General features: G+C 59.7%; 1 long non-coding RNA gene across 1 annotated transcript; it reads left to right on the top strand.

The window, feature by feature from the left end:
• The first annotated feature begins 129 nt into the window (after positions 1-129).
• On the top strand, positions 130-7,120 carry LOC139045795 (uncharacterized). Its single transcript, XR_011504895.1, has 3 exons — positions 130-4,478; positions 4,829-5,941; positions 6,497-7,120. It is a non-coding gene; the product is annotated as an uncharacterized lncRNA (long non-coding RNA).
• Positions 7,121-10,155: the final 3,035 nt, after the last annotated feature.

Raw genomic sequence — 10,155 nt, 5'->3', positions numbered from 1 at the left:
ATGGCGGCCAGGGCCACGGGGACGTTGGTGTCCTGTGCGGTGGATGGAGGTTCACGGGAGGCTTTCCTGGGAATGGGGGAGGGAGGGGCTTGACACCTGCTCTACTTAAAGCAGCTGAAAAATGTTTTATGAAATAGTTTGTCACTTAGCAATGAAGAGCTCTCAAGGTTTTAAGGACTTACCGGGTCAAAACTTGGGAGAATGACCTCGAGGCCGTGGGCTGCTCTTGCACCTGACCAGCCAGGCAGACTGGCTCAGCACGGTGGCCTCCTGCCTGGCGGTCGAAGCCCTGCTCCCGCGTCTTGTCGGTTTGTGCCCAAGTTGTCTGCTGTCCCGAGAGGGGGCTGGTGGTCGCTAAGTCAAGGAGCAAAGCCCAGGACCGAGTCTATAAGAAGAAGGAGAAGAAAACGCTGCCGACAGCCTGGGAGTGAGTTGTGAGCCGGTTTGCACATTTGCTGTCGCCGCAGAGGTGACTCCGGACGCCTCTCCTCGAGCCGCTTCTGTTGTGGATCCCTTAGGTGCCGTGCGAGCGAGCTGCGGGCCCCGCGTAAGGAGTGGTCTCCTGAGGGCCCGCTGTGTCCTTCACTGTGGCGAGGCGCGGTCTGCAGGACAACCTGCTCAGCATCACTTGGATCCCACGGACCTGTCCCCTCCAGGCGATGGGGGCAGAGGGAAACCCTCCTCCTGCCTTGTCCCCGAGGGGGTGCCCAGGCAGGTCAGGGGGGAGGTCTGCCCCTGAAAAGTCGTGTTTACACCCGACTCATGCGGACACGGAGCCCACGTTCCCACCTCAGTTGGCCAAAAAAATCCTGAACTTTGAGTTTCCTTTTAAACCATGTTTATGTGACCTGGCCCCTACGGGCCTGGGAGAAAGAAATGCCAATGGCCTTTGTCGTAGGCCCTCCAGGTGCCTCATGAGTGAGTTTTCAAGGTCAGAGAACCCAAGACCCAGGGATACCCAGCACCGCGAGGGGGAGCCAGCAGAGAGCCTGCCCGGTGCCGGGGCGGAGGGGACGCCAGGCCTGGAGTGAACAGTGCACCAGGTTGAACGGGAGCTCGAAAATAGCAACCCAGCAGATTCGAAAAAGAACCGAGTGAAGCTTCTAGAAATGAAGTGCCATCCCCGAACTGAAGACCCCACAGCCACTGAGATGCTGCCGAGGGGAGCATCAGTGGAGAAGAGGTCAGAAGGTGATCGGGGTGCTGCCCGGAGGGACAGGGTGGGAACAGCGTCAGCAGCCGAGGGAGCCCTGGGCCAGGGGCCTGGAGGGGCCTGAGGCCCGTCAGCTGGGGCAGGCGCGGGGTGAGCAGAGAGAAGGTGGGAGCAGGTGGGCTGGGCTGCAGGAAGCGTCCCATCCGTGGGTGATGCCCGTGGGTACCCCACATTCTGGGGAAGCCCCCGTAACCTCGAGGGGGTGGGTCTGGCCTGGGGTCTCGGGGGGTCACAGGACACTGCCTGCCGAGGGGAGAGACTGGCTGTCACAGGTGGGAGCGGGAGGCACCCAAGGCGCATCTGTGCACACCACATCCACGTGTACACGCACGTGTGCAACCTGCTGCCAGTGCCCTGAGCCCACCTCAGGTTCTCGCCTTCCTTCCCCGACTCAGGCCTGGCCTGGGTGACCTGGTGCCAAGCAGGCATGAGAACAGGGCTGTCCACACACCTTTTCTGGCCATGGCCAGCTCAGACTGATGGCCACACCGGGCAGCCCAGACCTGGAGCCTGGAACCTTCCTGGCTCAAATGTCTCGTGATTGCATCACTCCTGGACAGTGGGGCTTGCCTTGCTTCCAGCGCTGCCCCCTCAGTGTGGCCATGAGGAGTGACCGGGCTCCCAGCCCAGCACCCAGTGGCTGGCCTGCCACCTGCACCTCGGCCCCAGGGCCACCTCCCCACCCCCAGAGCACTGCTCACCCTGCCAGCCCCCAGCCCCGCTTAGTCCCGCCATGCTGAGGCCCGGCCCCTCCATCCCACCCAGTCAGCACCTTGTTCTCTCCCGGGCGTGGGGGGTAATTGGCCCCCAGAGGAGCAGCTGCTTCGTTAGGAAGTTCAGGCAAAAGAAAACACGCTCACGGGCCCCAGCTGGCAGCCACCCCACAGTCACCCCGAGGTTGGCGCCGGGCACTCCCCTGGCCAAGCAGGAGAAAGCTGTGGCTGTAGGAACTGTGGGCAGCCTTCCGATACGAGACTTCCCATTTGCCTGCATGGCTGAGCAGCAACTTGCTGTGGCCCAGAGGGGAGAGGACAGCAGAGTCCAGGGGCAGTTGGGGCCCTCCTGGCTGCCGGGTTCCCTCCTCGGCCGCCTGCCCGTGAGCCTGCCGTGCTCTGCGCAGCTGTGTGAGCCTCCTCCGATGGCCAGTCTCTCTTGCTTCCCCGTGTCTTCCCCCTCCTGGTTGATGGGGCCAGGGGAGCTGGGCAGGAGAGGCCGGGGTCCCACAGGAGAGGAGCGGGGCTCAGGCCCAAGGGCTGGGCCGGGGGAGCCCCTCCACTGTCTCTGGGGCATGTGTCACCAAGGCAGGGTCTGGGCCTGGTGGGCTGTGGGTTTGGGGGGAACAAGGCTCAGCGGCGTGGGCCTCGGGCGCTGGGGCCTCCCGTGGGGTGACAGCCCAGCCACACCTCTGGACTTGCTTCCAGCCAGGGCCTGGGGAGGCCGAGTGGGCCCAGCACAGTCTTTGTGTCCCCCTCATTTGCATCTAGGACCCAAAGGCTGTTGAGTGGAGAGAAAATGGAGGTGGGATCAGGGTGGCCATTGGGGTGGGGTGGGCTTCACACATGCGCTGGGGCTGTGGTCCACCACACAGATGGTGGCCCAGGCCACTCTGCAAGGATCGGCCTGAGGTGTCAGCCTGGGGACTAGAGCAGAGGTCTGAGGCCCCAGGTGGGTGCCTGGCTGGGCTGTGCTGGGAAAGGTGCAAGGCCGGGGCAGCCCAGGGGGGCAGGCACTCTCTCTGTGGGCAGGGGATCCAGAGAGCCCCCACACTGCCCGCCAGGTGAAGAGTGACCTGTCCACAGCGGCCATCGCTGCAGGTTCCAGGACATGGGCAGAGCCAGCGTCCGTGCACACCCCCTGGAGACGCCACCTCCTCTGGGCTGGAGGCTGACCGCCCTCTCCCACCTCCTCTCATCCCTGTGAAGTCAGAGCAGGGAGCCGTGCCCCGCCCCCACCTGCCCCGGACCGAGTGGAATGTCCAGACCCACTGGGCTGACCCAGTCCCGGCAGGCGGCCTGCTGCAGCTGCTGAGCAGCTCGGAGGCCAGGATCAGCGCCTCCTGTACCCGCAGCCCTGGGGCTGCCCGCTGCTTCCTCGGTGCCTGGCCCTGGGGACTCTGACAGCTGGCTCTGCCTGGCGACAGCTCTGACTGCCGAGTCTCCGAAGAAACCAGGCCCTGGGGAGTGGGGAAGAGATTCCGCACACGTCCCCGGGGAGGCTGAGCCCATTAACCCCTGCAGGCTGGGCCGCGGGCCGGTGGTGGCGTTGGCCACGTGGTGGCCTGACCCCAGCTATCCCAAGACCCAGCCTGGCTTGCCCCTTCCTCATCAGATGCCCAGACCCAGGTCTTCCAAGGAGCTGGGTCGGCAGGGACCTGGGAGTGTCTCAGACTGACAGCATCAGGGTGCCAGGGGCTTGGAGACCACTATTCCAAAGGGGAAACTGAGACCAGGAGGATGGGATCTGGTCTGTGACAGTCTTTGTGGCCTCCCTGGCCTTGGCAGATTCTGGAAGCCTGCCAGGGAGGTGGTGAGACCTCAGGTCCCAGGAGATGACAGCTGAGGGATGGCGTTCCTGGAGGAGGGCAGCAGGCAGGAGGGCGGGGCCTGAGGGAGTCCTCCCTGGGGCATGGCGGACATTCTGAGGCTCGGCCAGCAACAACGCCTGCACAGCAGCTGGGCGGTGTCCACACACACACACTGGCTCCAATGGGCTCATGAAGGTGCCGAAGAGGTCAGAACACGGCTCTGAGTGCTGGTGGGGCGTGGGAAGCACTCTGCCCAGGTGGGAGACCCCGCTCATGGGGGAAGGGGGTCCCCCCACTCTGCAGCCCCCGGAGGTGTCCTCTCCAGGGTTGGTCCAACCCCCCGCCCCCGTCTGCACTGCACTCAGGAGAGGAAGGTGGGGCCCAGTGACCATCACCCCGCATGTCCTTAGTCCCTCCTGCATCTTCCAGGTTCCCTATGGGGCTGGTCCTGTTGCGCCTGCACCCCTGACCCCGGAGGCTGCTGCGCCTTCCACTCTCGCAGGCCTTTGGACCCTGGCCCCACAGAGGTGGACAGAGCTGACAGCAGCCCTTGGGGCTTGGCAGCCAGAGAGAGGCCCGGTCAGGCCCCCCAGCACCCAGCCCATGAGACCAAGCAAACGGCCACAGAGCTAACCATCAAAGGGAACATGGGAGGTGATCAAAGGATGGCACAAAATGATCTCCTGGAGCTGAAATGTGGCGTCCCGGCTGGCAATTCGCAGCCCACTGGAGGAACAGGAGGTGGGTGCTGAGACCCAAATTAGCACCTTGAAGACACCAGGGAAACTAGAAAGCACATGGGGCAGAGATTCCAGGGAGGGAACGTGCATGACAGGAGCTCGGGCAGGAGGGTGAGGCGCTGCTGGGGAGAAGCCGCAGCCAAAATGCGCGCACCCATCTCGGAATGGCACGGCACGCGGCCCCAGCAGCCGGCGGGCGGAGGGCTCCAGGGCCCAGGCTGCACCCAGAGAAGCTGGCGCTTCACAAAGATGCAGGGAGATGAGCCAAATCCACAAAGGAAAAAAGTAAAACGGATCGCGTGGTAGGCGTTACGGATGCTCACAAGACCTTCTGGCACTTTCTCTTCCCAGGCAAGTGGGAGGAGAGGGGCCGGCCAGCAGGCGAGAGGCACATGACTGACTGGTGCACCCGGGCGGAAGCCTCGAAGGGCCGGCATACGGTTCTCCACTCTCTCGGGGTGCTGAGGCCGTGGTGGAGGCTCCTGGGGAGCGGGACCCACCAGCAGATGGGGCCTGGAACCCCGGGCCAGCTTGTGGAGAGTCACCGGAACCCGCAGTGGACTTCAGTGTGAGCAAGAAGTCAGCTTTGGTGTGTGTTAAACCACGGGGCTTTGGCGATGTTTGTTACTGCTGCATACGGTCTCCCAGCCTGACGAACACACGTCATCTTAGACTTCTGAGTATACCAGCGTTTGTGATCTGGGGCTGCGTAACAAGTCACCCCAAGTGCAGTGGCTTACGATGACAGACCTTTACCACTGCAGTTCTGTGGGTCAGGAATGTGGGAGCAGCTTAGCCACTGGTTCTACCTGGGCTCTCTTGGGAGGCTGCAGTCAACTCGTTGGCCAGGGCTGCAGTGCTCGGAAGCCCTGATGGGTGCCTCGGTCCACTTCCGAGTAGGCTCATGTGGCTGTCGGGGGGGTCTGGCCTCCCCATCACACTGCCAGAACGTCCCCACTGCTGGGCGGCCAGCTGCCCCGCAGCAAGTGGACCGTGAGCAGGTGGGACAGATGCTGCCAGGCTTCAACGATGGCCCTCCATCATTCCACCAGCTCCACGTGTGAGTCCAGCCACGCTCCACGGGGGAGAGTGAGCCCACCTCCTGGAGGGCGGGGGACCGGGGAACACATTTTAAAGGTGCCACCCGCTGCACACACAGCGTGTGGGCGTCCTGGGCAGAGCAGCTGCTTGACCAGGCGAGCGGCCCCAAGTCCGGCTGTCTGTTCTGCAGCACAGGCACCACTGGCATCTTCTCTCAGCAGGGCTGCAGGCCCCCAGCTGAGTGGGAGCAAGTCCCGGGAGCACCACCTGGGAGTTCGTGACCATATGGCGTGAGCATCATTTTAAAGGGAGAGCCTGAGACCAGAGCACTGGAGTGGTGTGATGGGGGACTTCAGATGGCGGAGGGTGACCGCAAGGAGACATGGGGCGGCCGCCCCCTGTTCTCACCCGCCAGCTGACTTGGTAGGTCTCACTTCTGTCCTCACCTTGGTGATACCTATTCCACCCATGGTCGGCTCAGACCCTGCCACCTCCACAGCCACGTGGTCTTTTTTCCTATTAGGTCGAACCCTGTGAATTGCCTTTTTTAGGTCAAAACAGACACGTAGCAGCAATTTCATACCGTTCAACCTAATTATTTCAGTGCAGCCGGCACCTGGCACCAATTTTCTCAGAACAGAATTTCCCAGTTCCCAGGGCCAGTGTGCTCCTAGGGGTGCAAAGCACAGGAAAGATAGAGGGTCCTCCCTAGCAGCGTTTCAAAATTGAGTCCTTTTCAATATGGAAATGAGAGGAGCAAGGAGCTCCTACAAGGTCTGTCCTTTTGTGAGGTCTCCCTTAGTTTGAGGGTCCTTCTCTCCCTCCTCCCCCTCCTCCTCTTCCCCCTTCTCCTTCCTCAGAAATATTAAGACCCTCCAATGGCTTTCCATCCTATCTAGAGAAAAAGCCCAGTTCCTTAAAGTGTCCATCACGATTAGGCCCACCTGACTCTGCTCGCTCCTCTTCTCCCCGCTGCAGCCACATGGCCTCCTGTAGCTCCTTGAACAGCCTGCCTCGGGGCGTTTGCACTTGCCAACTCCCTCCCTCTTCAAGCTTTCTCTCACCTTCCTGCTCTGCTGTGTTCTCCACCTCAGTGCCCAGCACCACGAGGCCTCTCAGGGCTGAGTCGTTTATGATGTCTCCTCCCCCAGAACCCAAGTTCACAAGGAAGGACTCGGGCTGTTTTCCCACGCTCTGTCCTCAGGTGTAAAACAGGGACTGATGTGTCATAGACACCCAATAAATAGTTCTTGGATGAATAGAAATATCAAGTTATCTTTAATAAAAGTGTGTTATGTTGTCCCGTTTTGCTTGTGCCCCGGGGCTGCGCGCAGTGTGACCCCTGGGCAAGCTGATTCCGCACCCCTGGACTGCTGCGACCTTGTTGTTGTTAAATTTGAGTACCGAGTGGTTTCTTTAAGCGGGAGCTCACGGGAGCTCCAATACCTGGGTCCTTGCCTGCTTGGAAGGAGTGGTGTAAGACCCTGGAGCCGCCTGCCCCTCGGCACGGAATGTTGATGTGGCCACGTCCAGGGGGCTGCTTTCTCTCCCCCTCGGAAGTTGATGACCAGGATGGCGTGGGACGTTGTCTCTGGGGTCTCAGTCCTACACCAGCCATTGACGCTGTCCCCGTCCCACTGAGCTACAGCCTGAAACCACGCCCCCAGACTCCCGTGCCAGGGGCTTCCGGCTGGGGTCTGCACCTAGAGGCACCTGCGTGGGATTAGAAGGCACGAGGGAGGTGACCCTTCGACCTGACTCCAGCAGCCATGGCAGCAGCAGGTGGTGCAGGCTCCTGCTGTGGGGTGGGGTGGGGCAGGCAACGGGCCCAGGCTCCTGTGGGGACCCTGGTGGCTCCCTGCAGCTCCAGATCTCTGGGCGACACTTCCAACCCGCTTTGTGTTCTGTGCAAATTCCCTTTCTGTTTGAGATGCACAGAGCAGTTTCTATGTCCGCTTTGAACCCAGGCCAATACAGTGTAGAGCCCCAGGGGTGCTTCCAAGGAAGAGACCCCCAGTCTGTGTTTCGTGGCTGCAGCCCCAGAGCTGGTTCAGCAGTGGAGACTGATGGTGGCTCACGCACACCAGGAGGCTCCGTGCCGGGATCTGAAGCTGGGCTGCTGAAGTGGAGTGCGCCGACCTTACCCGCTAGGCCACTCGGCCGGCCCCGGTTCTTTCCTTTTTAACAGCTTTAGCGAGGGATATTTTATAGACTATAAAATTGACTCATTTTAAGTGTACAGTGCAATTATGTTTCATAACTTTAGTTATGTAGTGATCACCACAACCTAGTTTGAGAACATCTCCGTCACCCCCAGCAGTCACTCCCCGACCCCACCCCAGCCCCCAGCCCCCACGGGTCTGCTCTCTGACTCCACAGCTTTGCCTCCTCTGCACCCTTCAGAGTACGGCAACCACACACCCGTGCTCTTGCGTCTTGGCTCTTTCCCTGAGCATCGTGTCATGACGTTCCGTGTGTCAGAGCTGTGTCCGTCTTTACAGCCAAATCGCATTCCACTGTGTGGATGCGTCACCTTTTGTTTCTCTGTTCCCCAGGTGATAGGCATTTGGGCTGTGCCCGTATTTTAGCTCTGAGGAGTGAGGCTGCCATGGATATTCCTTTACAGGTGTCTCTGCGGGCTCAGGTTTCCATTTCTGTTGGGTAGATACCTGGGAGTGGAATTGCAGGGCCGGATGGTGAATTTATGTTTAAGGTTTTAGAAAACAGACAGTCTTCCAAAGTGCTGCACTATTTTGCCCTCCCGCTGGCAGGGTCCAAGGGTTCCCACCTCCACAGCCTCGTCGTCCCTTGTCCCTGTCTGTCTTTTCGATTATGGCCATCCTCGTGTGTAAAGTGTATCTTATTGTGGCTTTAATTTGCGTTTCTCTATTAGCTAATGTGGCCAAGCGTTTCTCCAAGCTCTTCTTGGTCATCTCTGTGTGTCCTTTGGTGCAATGTCTGCTCAGATCTTTTGGCCATTTTTAAACTGGGTTATTTGTCTTTCCATTGAGTTGTGAGTCACACACGCATGTTCTGGATGCAAAGTCCTCTATCAAATACATGATTTGAATATCTCCTCCCATTCTGTGCGTTGATACCCTTGTTGAAAATCAATGGACTACAAATGTAAAGGTTTATTTTTGGACTCAATTCTGTCCTCTTGCTAGAACCGTATTACCTTGATGATTGTAGCTTTGTAGTAAGTTTTGGGGAAGTGTGAGTCCTCCAACTTTATTCCTTTTTAAGATTATTTTGGCTATTCTGGGTACTTTGTATTTCCGTATGAATTTTGGGATCAGCTTATCAATTATTGCCAAAAAAAAAAAAAGAAAAGCCAGCTGGGATTACAATAGGTCCGTGGATGAATTTGGGAAGCATTACCATCTTAACAGTATTGAGTTATCCAGTCCATGAGCATTGGTGTCTCTCCCTTTAGTTTTCCCTTCATTTCTTCCTGCCGTGTTCTGTGATTTTCGTGTACACGACTTGCACTTGCCCGAGGGGTTCTGAGGCCCAGGCTTGGAGCTGGTGCACGGCTCGTCCAACTCATTCTGTCGGACGAAGTCAGCGCTGAGGCCCACCCACCGGACTCCAGAAGTAGGGGGATGGAAGACACTGCTGGTGGAAGCTGCCTCGCAGGGGGCGCGGGCGCAGGCGGAGGTGAGCCCGGCGGCCGTCCCTGCGGTGGCATGAGCCCGGCTGGGGGTGAAGCCTGCAGGGCTGAGCAGGGGCTGGTGCTCGGCCTGCGCCGGGGGATTTGACCAAGGTCAGCGACCAGCTGGGACTTGACTTCTTCACTTCCGACGTGGTCAAGCAGGGGGCTTCCACGACGGTCCCCAAAACACCTCTTGTAGTCTCAGCGCCAACTCCGTTAAAAGTCAGACCCCAAATTGACCTTGCAGGGTGCCGAGGTGCCGTGTAGGGTGAATTTGGAGGCTCAGCAGTTGTGTGTGTGAACATCGGCATCCACTGCAGCCCGAGGACGGGGTGGGAGGAGGAGGCGGGCTTGAGCTCCCAGCCGCCTCCAGGCCCTGTCTGTGTGGACTGGCCTTCCTTTGCTGGGTGGGTGTGTAGTAAAGGATTCAACCTCGTCCAAGGAGGTCTGGCCTTGCCCTCAGCTCCGGAGAGGTGGTCTCGAGGCCTTGAAAGGTCCTGCTGATAAGAGGGTCTTCGCTGGTCTGAGGGCCACACCAGTGAGTCTAACAGCGGGATTTAGGGTGAGAGCTTGGTCACACGGTATCAGCTTGGCCTCCAGAGGGGCAGTCGACCATGGAGCCCCAGTAAAAGACCTGGACACCACGGCTCAGGTGGGTAGTGCGGGACTGGTTGGCAATGCTCCGTGCAGACTGTCACCCATCAATGTTGGGAAAGTCGTGCGGTCCCTGACTCCCGGGGCGAGGACCTGGAGCCCGCTGCACCGACCCCTGGGCCAGCCCTGCGCCTCCTCCCTGGCCGCTTCAGTCTGTGTCCTTTCCTGGGGATGGACTGTGACCGCGGGCTCTGCGAGTCCTCCTAGTGAGCCATCAAACCTGAGGGGGTCCGGGGACTCTGAGCTTGTAGCTGGCGTCACAATTAAGGACAGTCACTGGGCTGTCCCTCTGACTTTACAATCGCCCTGTAGTGACCTGTCCTGGGGT

The sequence above is a fragment of the Equus asinus genome, chromosome 7 (assembly GCF_041296235.1).
Source record: "Equus asinus isolate D_3611 breed Donkey chromosome 7, EquAss-T2T_v2, whole genome shotgun sequence".
NCBI classification, from domain to species: domain Eukaryota; kingdom Metazoa; phylum Chordata; class Mammalia; order Perissodactyla; family Equidae; genus Equus; species Equus asinus.
Note: the sequence above shows the minus strand (reverse complement) of the source record. Positions and strands in the feature narration are given on the sequence as shown.